A 16,762-nucleotide genomic window follows, 5' to 3' on the forward strand; every position below is an offset into this window, starting at 1 on the left:
TGGTTGAAAGTAGGTGTTAGATTGAACATTGAGGTCTAAAATAGGAGAAAAATTTCGACTCGGGATTACACACATATACAATGACAGCTGCTCATGAAGTAAGCACAGCGAGAGAACCAATCGGCATCGCGGAAAAGAGGGAACAATAAACGCGATATATTCGAGTACCGACTTTGCACGCCTTTTTTTAGAGAGACTAGCACACACGCGCGCTACGCGCGCGCTCTAAACTTTTTTTGTTCCATTTCACCTTAAAACACTCATTCCACATCACCACTTCTCTCCGTTAAAATGTATTCCCTTTCTCATCCACTGTACCAATGTCCATTCGCCACCTTTCGTTTCTTATTTCCTCTCCGCTCACTTCACATATCTGTCTCTCCCATATTTTGTTTTCTTCTTTCTTTTTACTTCTCGCATAAGACTTATCACACTTCGCTTCCTCGGCTCTCATTTTTTTCCTTACACTTAACTACTCCTTACACTGCACTGCACTAACGCGTGCGCCATCCATGTCCATATATTTCCCGTTATATTTATTCTAAAATATTTATCCCATTCCAATATTTCTCTCCGTTAATTCATTCCTTTTTCTCCTCTACTGTACTAATATCTAATCGTCACCACCTCCCATTCCTCTTCCCTCTCCGCTTACTTCACGTACTTATCTCTCTCATATTTTATTTTTTTTTCTTTCTTTTTATTTCTCATATAAGACTTATTACACTCTAATTTTTTTATTCGGTACCTTTCTTTGTCCGTCAACAGCAACGTAAACAAAATCGGGCTTAACGGGCATCCCTGTCTAACTCCCCTTCCTGTTCAAAACCTCTCTTCCAGCTCCTCTCCCACCCTTACCCTGCATCCCTCAACAGCTCCTTACATCTCATCACCAAGCCCTCCCTCACTCCTCTTTTCCTCATCGCTTCCACCAGAATCCTTCTGTCCACCGAGTCAAAAAAGCTGCCTTCAAGTCCACGAACAACACCACCATCTTCCCCTTCTTTAATTTACCTGCCTATTTATTAAGTAATTTAATACATAGATGTTGTCCGTGGTCCCTATATCCCTCTCCTAAACCCTGTCTGACTCTACGGAAGCAATCCCTTCTCTTCTACCTCCTTCCTCAACCTTTCCGCCAAAACAGCAGCGCCTTGTATGCCGTTTGTGCTAACATCACCCCTCTGTAGTCCCCGACTTTCTCCCCCTTCCCCTTCTTTCTTATGGGCACTATAATTCCCTCCCATCAACCTTCCGGTCAACCCTCTTTTTTCCACACTTTATTACATACCTCCCACAACCATTCCTTCACCACCTCCCCTCCAAACTTTCATACCTCATTTGGAATTCCATAACTTCCCATCGCTTTTCCCTCCCTAAGCTTTCCCACCATTTCCCACATCTCTTCTCTCCTTATCTTCTCCTCTTTCTCCTCCAACTCCTCCCAACAAATCTCTGAAATACCTATCCCATTCCTGCATACTAATTCCCTCGTTCAATCTTCTTCTCCTCTTTCTCTCTCTGTTTACCACCTTCCATATCTGTCCCTCTGTCCTAATCTCCTTTACCTCCTTTTCCCATTTCTCCACTTCTCTTCTTTTCTTCTCCTTTTTCCTCCCTATAACTGCTCCCTATAACACTCTTCCTCCCTTTCCTTCTCTATTTCCTTAACATGAGCCCTTTTTCTTCCCTTCCTTACATTCTTCACCCCAACAGCCCCTTTCTCCGCCCTTTTTGCCCTTCCTATTCACTTCCCTTAATACCTTCCCTATCCTCTTTTTCAGCCCCTTCCACTCCCCTTCCTGAATTTGCTTATCTCCCACTAACTCTTTAAACTTTTTCCTGCCGTCCTCCGACCAATCTCCTCTCTCACTTCCGCCCTTCCCCCCCTTCCTTTTACCCAAACCGTCCTCCACCCTTTCTACCCACGCCGTCACTGGCTGGTGGTCTGAGTCGACCTTCGCTTCCACCACTACCCGTTCTATCCTCTCCCTTGTCCTCTTGTTCCCCAACACGCAGTCAATCTCCGACTCCCCTCTCCTCCCTGTATACGTCCTTTCTCCCTCCTCATCTTCTCTAATTCCTCCGTTAAATATCGCCCACTCATGCTCCTCCAAAAACCTACATAACTTTCTTTCCTCCCCGTTTACCTTGCTATCTTTCGTTCTTCTTTTCCCTTCTCCTCTCTCTTTCTCTCCCTCTACGAATCCCCCCTCCTTCCCCATCCTTGCGTTAAAATCCCTCCTATCAGCACCCTCACTCCCGTCTCTATCTCCTTCCACCCATTACTTTAGGTTTTCCAATTTCCTGTCCATATCTTATTTATATACACTCCTACTATGTTCCACCACTTCTTCCCTAACCTCACCTTTATCGATAGCATCCCTTCTTTATCTTTTTTCGTCCTTCCTTTTTCCATTTTGACCTCTACCTTTACCCCTACTATCATTCCTCCTACCGCCCTTCCCTTCCGATTTTTCCTCCCTGCTTTCTGCACTTCCCACACGTAACCTCTCGGCAGCCCTTTATCTTGTCTCATCCCTTACCTTCCACCCACTTCTCACATAACACCATTACATCCCATTCCTCCAGCCCCTTCCAAAACTCTTTATCTTTATTTGTTAATCCCGCCACATTCCAAAAAGCCACCTTATATATTCTCCTTCTCTCTCTCTCTCTCTCTCTCTCTCTCTCTCTCTCTTCTCTTTCCCTCCTCCACCTCTTTCTCTCCAAATCTTCTCTCTAATTCCTCCCTCTTATCCTTCTCATTTTCTACTCTTCTTTCATTCACCCGTTCCCTCTTTCTTTTCTACTCAACCTACTTTTGCACTTCCTCTCTTTTGCTTTCCTTCCCTTTCCCTTGCCCTGCTTCCCAACACCTCCCTCTACTATCCCTAAGCACATCTCTTACCTTATCCCACACCCACCACTCCCCCTCTATCCATACCTCTCCCTGCCCTATCCGTACCCTCTCCTTTTGCCTTCCATGCAACTTGAATTACCCTTCATTTTCTTCCCATGTCAAATCTTCTTCTAAGTACTTTTGTCTCCCAATTTCCACTTATTTCTCATTATTCTTGATTTCTCTTCCTCACTTCCTACTCTTACTACTGCCATACCTCCCTTCTCTCTCCTTCCCGCATCCATTTTTCTAATCTCCTCTATCTTAACCTCTAAGCCTATCTTTTTCATTACTTCCTCTACTTCCTCCTTTATTCCTCCCGTATCCTCTTTCACTCCTTTTATCAAAATATTTCTCTTCCTTTCTCCTCTCTCCTTCACTTTACACCTCCTTTCCAGCCTTTCCACCCTCTCCTTCCAATCAGACTTTTCCCTACCCCCTCCCTTTTCCCTCCTCCGCTTTTTTCTGCATTTTTTCCTCTATCACGAACTCCTCCCTTTAACTCCATTTGCATCCCCTCCAATTTTCCTTCCAAATCTTCTATTTTATTCTTAACTCTTTTCTCTCCCTTCTTCATTTCTTCTCTCTCTCCTTTAGTTGGTTCCTTATTTTCTCAACTTCTTCCACCATTGCCTCCCTTTGCCCCTTCGCCACCTCTCTTAATTCCTCTCTCACTCCCCTTAACCCCTCCCTCAGCTCTTATCCTAATTCTCTCAACAACCCTTTCATATCTATATCTTCCCCCCCTGGTGGCGTTCTCACTATCTTCCTGCTTTTCTTGAAAAGGTCCTCGCTCCCTTTCCCAACCGCTCCTTCTTCCTTCTCCATTGTATCTTTCTTCCTCTTGAAAAGCTCGTCTATGTTTCCCGTACTACCGCGTCTCTCTTTCCCCAATTCTATGGCCGTATTGCTTCCCCGCGTTATTCCCGAACTTCCCAGAATTCCCTAGCTCTTTACCCTTTACCCCCCGCTCTATACTCTTCCCCTTCTACGTCTGTCTCTCTAACCTCAACCTTCCTGTTTCTCTTCAGCCACCACGGGCTCTCTCTCTCTGAACCCTCCTCTCCCACACTGTGCTCGCCCCTCGCTTACCACACACTCTCTCTCGCTCTACCTCTCACACTCGCACTCCGTTATTCGCTTACAAAATCTGTCGTCTCACATCTAACCAATCGGAAACGGAAGTCCCACATTTATTATTCCATTATCCCTCCTTTTCTTTTCCTTCTTCTGTTCTTTCTAACTCTTCACTATCTCATTTTCTATCCTTCCACTTAGAATCTCCTTAAGGCATTCACACATAATATGCCGTAAGGACGTAAAACGTAAGCGTAAGAAAATCGATCAATCCCAATCGAGTATTTTCCCCTGGGATTACGGACAGCACAATACTTGATTGGGATTGGTCGATTTTCTTACGCTTATGTTTTACGCGTCCTTACGCAATTTTATGTGTGAAGGCCTTTACACTTTCAATGTTTTCCACCGCCATCCTTCTTATTTCTTCCACCCCTATAATTTCGCCTATTTTTTCTATTTATTTACTAAAAGATAATCTATTAGTACAATCTTACCTTCCCTTTTGTATGTCCACTTTTTTTCTCTCATTTCCCGTCACATTCCGTTAAATAAATTATTATTATTTTTAGATAATTTAATTAATTAATGTAATTAAATCAAATCGATTTAATTCCGGAGAGTTCCAGGGTTTTAATGTTCCAACAACAGCTGTGTTTCAAATCCGACAAAAAATCGGTGCGCAGTTAAATAAGTTGGAAACATATATGTATACATACACACACAAATTAATATTAGGCTGTCAAAAATCTAAGCTTGGACCGTATAGCATTTTATTCTAATTTGATTATATATAGTAACGGTCCTATATCTCTTATTGTTATGATTATTTTTTATAATAATTTTATTTTATTGCCCATTATAAGCATATTGTATATATATTTTTTCAATTTTTCCTAATATGCATATTTTTTTAAGTTACAAAAAATGCAATATGTATAAATAAAATCTAATTAATATTTATTGATTTACGCAATCTAAATTTAAATCAATTTCGATCTGACAATACAAATTAAAATTAATAATGAAAGAGAAACCACAATAAAACCAAGTACATCTCTGAAATATTTTTGAGCAAGATTAATATTTCTTTTTTTAGCTTTTTATAACATTAAATAAGATATTTATAATACCGTAGGATTATTAAACAAATAAATTACTAATAAATTATTAATAGATGAAATCCATATTTTTAATGTAAAATACATAAGTTTAGATTAGATTATGACATAAGAACTTGTACAGTTGAATCTTCTCCCATTTTTCCTGTTTCAACCACGTCTCCATCAACCCCCCGACATCCCACTTTCTTATCCTTTCCCAAACCCTTCCTGTTTTCCCTTCACTCCCGCTACATTCCAAAAGCCTATCTTTAGGCTTCCTTCCTGTTCCTTCCCCTCCTCCTTTCTCCTGCATTCCTTTCTTCCCCCTCACCCTCTTTTTCCTCTTTTTCACTCCTTTTTACTTTCCACACTTTACTCTCTCTGACTTCTTTCCCCCTTCCCCTCAGCCTCACCACTCACTCTTCCTCCCTACTCTCCCTCTCTTCCCTCTTCTCTCCGCCCACCCTTCCCATCGTTTCTCCTCCCTCCTCACTACCTTTCCATTTCATTTTTCCGTCTCCCTCTCTTCTACTCTTTTCCTTCTTCTCTGTTTTTCTTTCTCCCCCTCCTTTTTTTTTGCTCCTCTCTCTCATTTCCCCTTCCATCTATCAGGACTTCTTTTTCCTCATTCCAACTCCACCACCTCCCCTTTATCCAAATCTTTCCGTACTTTATCTCTCCAATCTCTCCTCCTATTCCTTCTCTCTTTCTGAGCTATTCTCTCCAGGCTCCATTGCATTTTTCTTTGATTCTTTCCTTCGAGGTCATGTCATTCTCTATTCTTTTCATCCTCCCTTTCAATATTCTTCTTCTGCATTACCTCTCTTTTTCTTACTCTATCTTTTAACCTAACTAAAACCATCTTCTCTTTCTCCGTCTTTCTTCCTATCTCTTTTACCTCCTTTATTCCTCCCTCCTCCCCATCTCTAGCCATAGCTTCTCTACTGCTTTCTTTCGCCTTCCCTCCTCCAAATGATGGAATACAGCAAAATACAAGTGCACAGCTCTTGTATTTTTTGTTTAACTTAATATCTTGTATATCCCTCCTGTGTTTAGGATATACGGCAAGTTAGCATGCGGGATTTAGGCCATAGTACGGATACTTTGTAAAACTCGAAATCTCCTATGTGTTTTTCCTTCTCTTTTTAAATAGTATAACAATAATCTTTAATGCACCTATCGTTCTTTTATTTTCTTTTTAAAATTTTTTTGTTTTATAATTTGTTTATCATTCTTACATTTTAATAAACTTCTTACACACATTTTATAACTTATTATGATATTTTATTGCCTTATTTATAAACATTGTTTGTAATTATTTATAAGGCTTACATTTTACCCATGAATGTCATATAACCCACCCTTATTCTGATATATGGCAAAAATGCAAGTGTTTCTAAGTTTTTTTTATTAAATACAAAGAATCAATATTTTATGTTTCTAATAGTAGACAGTATAAAGTTTTTATTAGTATAATTCATTTGCCTTAAGAATAGTAAATAGTATTCGATTGAAATTAAGTTTCCCTTAGCTGCGGTTGTATCCAATTACCCGTTCACTATTACATTGTATCTGCGGTCTCTTCTTATAACTCTCTACACAACGGGAGAGAGAAGAGGACCGTGTACGAGAGAGGAGAGGATAGGGGAGGGAGAGGGGTACGAAGGACAAAGGGAAGGCCGAGGGAGGAGAACGCCAGCGCAGTGGCAGCAAAGCAGGAGAAGAGTCGAGACCAGCGAAAGAATGCCGGCGAAAAGCGACGGAGTCGACACGTGAGTTTACGATGTCTCCCAGTTTCATTCTGCCATTCAACCTCTATTCGCTACATCGCTTATCTTCTAATTCAATCTATTATCCATTCCTCTCTTCACTTGCTTTATACCCACTGCTCATTGTTCTTTTACCTTCTTCCGTTATCTTCGTCCATAATTTTTACTCGTTATCACTAACATCTGTCTTTCCCCTTGGCGATACTCCCATTTTCCTACCCCTTTTAAACGCTCTATCCTGCTCTCCTCTTCCCACCCCCTAAAACACACCCAAAAAAACAACCCAAAAAAACAACCAACAAAACACAAAACCAACCCCAATCAAACAAAACAAAAAACAACAAACACCAAAAAACAAACAAAACAAAAACACAACACAAAACAAAAAAACAAAAAACAAAACAAACAAAACAACACAACAAACCAACAAACAAAAAACAAACCAAAAAAAACACAAAACAAACAAAACAACACAACAACATCCCAACCAACCAAACCAAACAACACAAAAAACAAAAAACACAAAAACAACCACCAAAAAAACCTCTCCTATATGGTTTAAATAATAATCGTACTCATACACATCCAGAAAATATACTACATAGCACATTCTCTTCTGAAAATCCACAGAGCCAGCTAGCCAAACCGCATTACGAATCTTGTAATAAAAAACTGATCATCTGCATTTTGAACGACTTTCGCGCTCGGATCCTTCACAACTCAACTCCTTACTTAATCACTTCTTTCCTTTTTATTAAACAACTGACAACCCTCCGAAATCACTGTTCTGTCAACATCTTTCCTTCTCCATTCCACATCACATCGCTGCCCCCACCACGAGGGTCACTCTTCTTTGTTGTTCAAGTCCGCTCGCTATCTTTCGAAGTCCCTACCCCACACCCCCACTCTGACACCTGTACCACCGCGACAAACACCCCCCCACCAACCCTTTTCAAAACTATCCCCCAATCCCTTCCCAACAAAAACACCATTAAACAAGAACCTCACAAACAACCGCCAAAAAGTCCACCCAAAAACACCAAGAACCCGTCTCATACTCAACTTCGCTAACCAAAACATACAATATACACACCACAAAATGCAACCCACACAAGAAATCCCAGTCAACACAAAACCATACCCAAAAGTCCCCCAAACCCAAAACAAACCAAACACGACTACGCAAGACACTTCTACAAATAAGCGACCCACAAACGGTCAACCTATACACTCGTTCTGCCCAATCACCACCGTCATCACCTCACAGAATAACTACGAAACTCTCATACCAATTTCTTAAACACCATATGCTTATCGTCACCACGGACCACGCACCCAGTAGCACCTCTCCTTACCCCAAACCACACCACAACTAAGCTACACTCTTATTGCTGCTACCAGAAACCTAATCTCACTATACCGCCCTAATTTCTTCGCCTCATCCTCGCGAATCGACTACACCCCAACCCACGCTGCTACCCAACTCACACAAACATAGTCAAACAACCAGAAGAACCAAACCCACCAGCAGTCACCCCATTAACCCCATCCACTACCATTACACTTAATCACACAACAAACATAATATTGAAATTCAACTACACAGAAGCCACCTCTAATTTTTCAATCTTTTAATTGTAAAAAAAAAAATTCTACATCCACAACATAATCTATCTCCATATTAGTCCTTTATTTGATTTGAATTAACACTCACAATCCACGTTACGTATACCTTACAACACAATCAAAAATCTAATCATGTAGTAATAACCAGTGACCTAAACACACACAAAAAATAAACAAAACTCAATAATAAGTGTCCCCATTAAAAAACATTAAGAAAATACCAAAACACCTAACCCCTCTGCATACATTTTCTCTACCCCAGCGAAAATCATATTGATTGACACACACCACAACACATTCATACCCCCCACCCAAGCCACCTCTCTCTCATCTCTCTACTCTCTCTCTCTCTCTCTCTCTCTCTCTCTTTTTTATCTTAACGGAAAAGGAAGAGAAGGGAGGACAGAAGTGGGGAAGATGGGAGAAGGGGAAAGGGAAGGGGGGAGAGGAGTAGAAGAAAGAGAGAGAGAGAAGGTAGGATAAGAGGAGAGAGAAAAACTCTCTCGGAAAGGAAAGGAGAAAGAGAGGGAGAAAAAAAAAGAGAAGAGCTCTCCTATCGCTCTTCTCCCTTCCTTTTCCCTCTCTCTCTCCTTTTCTCTGTCTCTTGGCTCTCCTTCCTTCTTTATTTTTTAATTTTTTTTATTCTTTTTAGAGCTTTTTTGAAGTCAATTTTATTTAAAAAGTTCTTTTTTAATTCATACTTCTTTAGTGCGTTATCCAATTGATACGAATCAAAAATAATAATTTATTATTTGCTTGTAATTATTAAGTACGCATATTTTCTTACTGCTCCGTATCCTGATGTTCTAATTATTTTATGTACTAAAACTTTCCGGAGCAAGGATTGCTCTATAGGACAGTGAAAACCGCATCCGTCCAGTAGTTTCAGAAAAAATCGTAGACATACCCACATACATCATGCTCGCCGAATTGAGAACCTCCTTTCTAAAGTCGGTTAAAAACAAATTATATTTAATTTTTTATCATGAATTAAATTTTACACGTGATTGTTATGTCACATAGAAATTGAATCTATTAAAAAAAAATAGAAGAAACTATTAAAATTTTAAAAATTGCTCAGAAATTAAAAAAAAAAGATAAAACTGACTTCTCTCAAGAAAATGCCTTTCACCAAACTTAAGACGATCTTAAATATAAGATTCGATAATGTGAATACCGCCCATAATCCTTCCTTGAGAAATGAGGATTCCTTGGTCGGTGTTCATAATCGGTTCTTATATTTAAGACCGTTTTAAATACAATCTTAAGATATTATGAATCAATCACAGAGCCGTATTAGCATAGATATAGACAAGGATAACACCTACATTGCACGCACGCATACGCACGAATCGTCATATACACTGTACTCTTATATTAGACTTCTAATCTCGATTTTGAAGGTTCATCGATATTTTTCTTGTTGTGCAGTTCAAAGAAACTCGTTTCCACGTTCATATCAATGATATATTTCTTATATGAAGCACATCTTGTGATGAGTTGATGGCAATCGCTGCAACTCGAGACACCATATTAGGATAAAAGTAAGTAAGGAAATCTGTAATTCCGTAATTTTTTCTCGTTTTCTATATAAAATCGAAGTTTTCTTGAATCATTGATGTATGTAATGCAATTATGGAGAAGCATTTTTAATTTTGTCAAATCAATACGACGTTACATAAGTAGAAGAAGAATGGTAGTTTTATCGGTAAAACAGACGTCTCCAGCATCCCCTTAATAATCTTAAAGTCCCGAGAAGAATACAAATAAAGTCTTGGAGTTCACAATTTAAGTGAGACTGACTTTGATTCGATGTTGCATGTATGTACACTGACCAGCAGGAATACCTGGACATTTTGATATTTGACATCTATACATAATATATATGTGTTTCGTAAGCATATGTGTCCAGGCATTCCTGTCGATGAGTATACATGTATGTATACATATATGAATTGAATTTAAATCGTTTCTTAGTATAAATTATCAGATAACACATCAATTTTATTAGTAATAGTAATTTACTTACAATTCTTAAATCATATAATCTTATTTTCTTTATTTTATAATTTATATTTTTTATATAATATATTATTCATACAATTTTATATATATATATATGTGTGTGTGTGTGTGTGTGTGTGTGTGTGTGTGTGTGTGTGTGTGTGTGTGTGTGTGTGTGTGCTATTCTTTTTATTACAATAAACAAAATTACCTCAAAACTTAGTATATGTATTTAAGAACAAAAGTTGTCGTTAATTTCATTAAAATAAAAAATATTTAATTGCATATACTATTTCTAACGGAAAAGTTTAATCGTAAAATAGATGTTTTTTATAATATTTAATATATAAATCTAGATTTTAAACAACTGAATTGTGTCGTGTCTCTGTATACAGAATCCTAGCATCAACAGCTGAACAGTGTGTGTTTAAGCTTCATGCGTCTGTGATTGAGAAAAAAAATCTAATAATACCATCTGTATACCAGCCCAATATAATGCAACATATATACGGATATGTATATACATTTTAGATAAAAACGATCAGTAAACTTTTATAAAACAATATTCTCCGAAATAATACAAGCAATAATAATTTTTATTATTACCTCTCCATATATCATAAATGTGCATTTCTTCTAACTCCATATTTGTAATGCCATCAACTTTTCGCGCTTATTGAATATTTGCACCATGAGCACCAATAGCTAGTCCCATCAGATCTTCTCGAACATTAAATTCATCGGTATATCTAAAATAAGGCAAACATTGCACATCTCTTTGCACAATCTTGTTCAAGATAAAGTTTCTCTCTCTCTCCCCCTTTCCCTCTCCCTCTCCCTCTCTTACTATTTACATAAAAATTAATAATATTTAGGTAAAAGTGAATTATAGATTACTTAAAAAATTGGTAATTTGTCAGAGAAAAATTTATAGTTCGTGAAAGTTTGTATTTAGGGGAAAATGAATTAATTTCTTTTGCAAATTGGTAATTAATAGAAATAAATTCTTTATTATTAAAATAATTAATAATTTATCAAAAATGAATTACTATTTATTTGAAAATTAATAATTAGTGGAAAATAATTATTAATTTTTTCAATAATAAATAAATGGTCAGGTAAATTACTTATATTTTAAAAATTATTAATTTGTTAAATATAATAATTTAATTATTGCAGTTAAATGTGATTTAAAAAAGGTAATTATGAAGGAAAAGGGCTTCCTCACTGATTTGGCTAAAACTTCACAATTTTATGTATTTTAATAAAACATGAATCAGTAAGTTAAAATTGTCGCTTTTTATTAGGAAAAAAGTTATTAAGTACTAAAATTGATAGCTGCGTGGCTAGAATGTCTATCATACTAACATAATGTAGATGTATCATACATGATCATGGGTAGTGACGTAAAAGTGCATGAAATTATAGTAATAATACAGTATAACGGCAACCCGCCCTATAATAGACTGGCGCCTTACTTTAATTATGTTTATTATTTAACTTTATATTTATTTTACTTTGTATTTATATAGACTTTTCAATATACCAATTATTTTCTGCTTTAAAACAGAAAATAATTGGTATATTAAGAGTTTATATAAATACAAAGTCAAATAATAGCACACAATTAAAGTAAGGCGCCAGACTATTATGAGAAGTTGCTGTTATACTGCACTATTACTATAACTCCACTCTTACATCATTACGGATGATCATGTGAATGTAACAAACATCCTAACCATGCAACAATCAATTTCAGTATTTAATACCGCTTTTCCTAAAAAATTGAGAACAACAGTTTTAACTTACAGATTTATGTTTTACGCACCAAAATACACAAAATTATAAAGTTTCAGCCAAATCGGTAAGGAAGTCTATCTCCTTTATAATTACCTTAAAAAATAATTATGTTAATGTTATATATAATATTCCCAAACAATAATTTAATTATAATTATATTGCATAATCTTACCTTGTTAAAAACTTCATTACCAAAAAGTTTGCCATACTCCAAAGTAAAATCTCAATATAACAGAGTTCAAAAAGTTAGTATCTAAATATAGAGAATCGTGTATGCGCTCAATCACGAAAAAATCCATTATCCGCCAGCCTTCAAATATCTGCAGAAAAAATTCTCTGATGACTGACAATGAAATATAAAAATTCGAGGTAGTTTGCATTATAAATATAAACTGGTTTGTCTACCACTTCCGAAAACTTTGCAATTATAATTTTTATTATGATATATTTAGATTAAATATTAATTAATCCTTTTAGAGTCTAATCTTTTTTGTGTGTGAGAAGAACATATTAATTTAATTATTTTTTTAAATGTTAGAGATTGCTGAATACAAACATAAAATTTACCAAAATTTATTTTGTTGTTATTGCTTTCATGAATAATTAATATTTCCATACACTAAGATATAAAATCAACGTCTATCACAATATAATGGACTCGAATCAATTAATATTTTAACTTGCCTACAATCGGAATTGCGCTACAGATCACTTTCTCGTTCTCTTCAACTTTTACAAGACAGCAATTTACAGACACCTTCCTTCTTAAAGATCTCCTCCGGTAACAGCTTCCTCCGATTAATCTATAATATTATATGATGTATTGATGATCTCACACACACACACACTGACACGCACACACGCGCGCGCACACACACACACACACACACACACACACACACACACACACACACACACACACACTGTCACGTACTTATCTAGCATTAGCACACCTAGTACACATAATAATTTCGTAATAACGACAATATATAAAAATATATTGAGATCTCACCATCGCCTCGCCCCTTTTTTTCAATTTTCTTATCCAGCGTTATGTAATCTTTCAAATTAAAAGCATGTAACAACAGATATTCGTTTCTCTCCGCTCTTCCGCCTAATAGCGTCCTTGATAAAATGTTACCTATATTCATTCAATTCGCAAAATTTAATTATAATTGCATTATTATATTTTATAAGTGAAATGAGAAATATAATGAAATGTACCTGCTATAAACAAGTGATTTGAAGCGCGAGCAATATATTGAGATCCATCACTATAGTCATAATGTATTTTGCTTCTTTTAACGACACATGCATTAGATTTAGCACTTTGTCCGCTGTATTGAAGAACGATGGAGTTTCCGCTGGCGTGATCTCTTTACATTCGTGTTCCTTCGTCTTTAATACCTAAATATTTGTCAAAATTAAGTTATTTGGTCGGATGAACAATATAATACCAATATTACGAGTATCGTATGACTTACTGCACTGCAGAGTGATTGCAGATCATAACTTCTGACTATTAAGTTCAATTCCTTCGCCGAAACTTGTATATCACAAATTGGACGACCAACAAATCCTTGATTAAGGATTATTTTCCCCTGTATAAATATTACATGTATTATTTTATGTTATAAAGAATATATCTTATTACATTAAAGTTTCTCTCTCTCTCTCCCCCTTTCCCTCTCCCTCTCCCTCTCTTACTAATTACATAAAAATATTTAGGTTAATAATATTTATATAAAAGTGAATTATAGATTACTTAAAAAATTGGTAATTTGTCAGAGAAAAATTTATAGTTCGTGAAAGTTAGTATTTAGGGGAAAATGAATTAATTTCTTTTGCAAATTGGTAATTAATAGAAATAAATTCTTTATTATTAAAATAATTAATAATTTATCAAAAATAAATTACTATTTATTTGAAAATTAATAATTAGTGGAAAATAATTATTAATTTTTTTAATAATAAATATAAATGGTCAGGTAAATTACTTATATTTTAAAAATTATTAATTTGTTAAATATAATAATTTAATTATTGCAGTTAAATGTGATTTAAAAAAGGTAATTATGAAGGAGAAGGGCTTCCTCACTGATTTTGCTAAAACTTCACAATTTTATGTATTTTAGTAAAACATGTGAATCTGTAAGTTAAAATTGTTGCTTTCAATTAGGAAAAAAATTATTATGTACTAAAATTGATAGCTGTGTGGTTAGAATGTCTGTCATACTAACATAATGTAGATGCACACGATCATGCGTAGTGACGTAAAAGTGCATGAAATTATAGTATAATGCAGTATAACAGCAACATCTCATAAAAATCTGGCGCCTTACTTTAATTGTGTGCTATTATTTGACTTTGTATTTATTATACTTTGTATTTATATAGACTTTTCAATATACCAATTATTTTCTGCTTTTTTTATAGCAGAAAATAATTGGTATATTAAGAGTCTATATAAATACAAAGTCAAATAATAGCACACAATTAAAGTAAGGCGCCAGACTATTATGAGAAGTTGCTGTTATACTGCACTATTACTATAACTCCACTCTTACATCATTACGGATGATCATGTGAATGTAACAGACATCCTAACCATGCAACAATCAATTTCAGTATTTAATAACGCTTTCCTAAAAAATTGAGAGCGACAGTTTTAACTTACAAATTTATGTTTTACGCACAAAATACACAAAATTGTAAAGTTTCAGCCAAATCGGTAAGGAAGTCTCTCTCCTTCATAATTACCTTAAAAAATAATTATGTTAATGTTATATATAACATTCCCAAGCAATAATTTAATTATAATTATATTGCATAATCTTACCTTGTTAAAAACTTCATTACCAAAAAGTTTGCCATACTCCAAAGTAAAATCTCAATATAACAGAGTTCAAAAAGTTAGTATCTAAATATAGAGAATCGTGTATGCGCTCAATCACGAAAAAATCCATTATCCGCCAGCCTTCAAATATCTGCAGAAAAAATTCTCTGATGACTGACAATGAAATATAAAAATTCGAGGTAGTTTGCATTATAAATATAAACTGGTTTGTCTACCACTTCCGAAAACTTTGCAATTATAATTTTTATTATGATATATTTAGATTAAATATTAATTAATCCTTTTAGAGTCTAATCTTTTTTGTGTGTGAGAAGAACATATTAATTTAATTATTTTTTTAAATGTTAGAGATTGCTGAATACAAACATAAAATTTACCAATATTTATTTTGTTGTTATTGCTTTCATGAATAATTAATATTTCCATACATTAAGATATAAAATCAACGTCTATCACAATATAATGGACTCGAATCAATTAATACCTTGACTTGCCTACAATCCAAATTGCGCTACAGATCACTTTCTCGTTCTCTTCAACTTACAAGACAGCATATGCATGCGTGTGTGATTTTGGATGCACCTTCCTTCTTAAAGATCTCCTCCGGTATCAGCTTCCTCCGATTAATCTATAATATTATATGATATATTGATGATCTCACACACACACACACACACTATTTGCCACGTATACTACGTTTACGCGAGCGTTACTTCTGTACTTATATGATATAATTCCTCCACATAATAAAGCGGAGTTGTGTAGTAGCTTATGATAATTCATCGTAATAAACGAGTAAATTATCGTAAATTACTACAGAAGTAACGCTCGCATAAACATAATAACGATCACGACTGTCACTAATACCTATCTCCGACCCGCTGATATTTCGCCTCTTGTGACACCCATATCCTAACTTCGCGTGGCACTTCGATCCTTGCGTGATGCGACCGAAATTCAGAATTAAACGATTTTATATTTAATGATGAGAGATAACATATTAATAATAATATTAACCTCGCGACAAGACGCGGGACGATTAACCTCGCGACACGACGCGAGCTGTCACATCACGATTTCACGACACTCACGACACACACGCACGAAGCTCGCACGAGACTCGCCGCGATCTCGCGTCAGAATTATTAAACGATTTTATATTTAATGATGAGAGATCACATATTAATAATAATATTAACCTCGCGACACGACGCGGGACGATTAACCTCGTGACACGACGCGAGCTGTCACATCATTAAATAAATAAATTACCTTGACAATTTTCCTTCCTTAATCCGGTCCTGATCGTGATAATATTTCTTAGACGGCCGTATTCGATATGGATTTTGACATATGTAACAAACATATATATTTCTCAGGGGAACATCCTTTTCCTTTTCAATATAAAATTACAATGTCCATAATCCATAAAACCACATGTGCAATTTATTACTTCTTCTCTCCGAAATTGTTCTACTTTTAACATAAATATTAACATTAATATTAACCTCCTAACGACACGACGCGAACTGTCACATCACGATTGATCACGACACACACGCACGAAGTTCGCACGAAACTCACCGCGATCTCGATCGCCGTCAACCAATCTCGACCGCGCCAG

The 16,762-nt window shown here is 35.8% G+C and overlaps 1 long non-coding RNA gene across 1 annotated transcript; it reads right to left on the minus strand.

Moving 5' to 3' along the window:
* Positions 1–10,637: 10,637 nt before the first annotated feature.
* LOC139823806 (uncharacterized) lies at positions 10,638–15,493 on the minus strand. The gene is made up of 6 exons (XR_011734881.1): positions 15,121–15,493; positions 13,766–13,882; positions 13,506–13,688; positions 13,294–13,422; positions 12,454–13,084; positions 10,638–11,230 (listed from the first exon to the last, which is right to left on the minus strand). It is a non-coding gene; the product is annotated as an uncharacterized lncRNA (long non-coding RNA).
* Between the last annotated feature and the right edge of the window lie 1,269 nt (positions 15,494–16,762).

The sequence above is a fragment of the Temnothorax longispinosus genome, unplaced genomic scaffold (assembly GCF_030848805.1).
Source record: "Temnothorax longispinosus isolate EJ_2023e unplaced genomic scaffold, Tlon_JGU_v1 HiC_scaffold_19, whole genome shotgun sequence".
Lineage (NCBI taxonomy): Eukaryota > Metazoa > Arthropoda > Insecta > Hymenoptera > Formicidae > Temnothorax > Temnothorax longispinosus.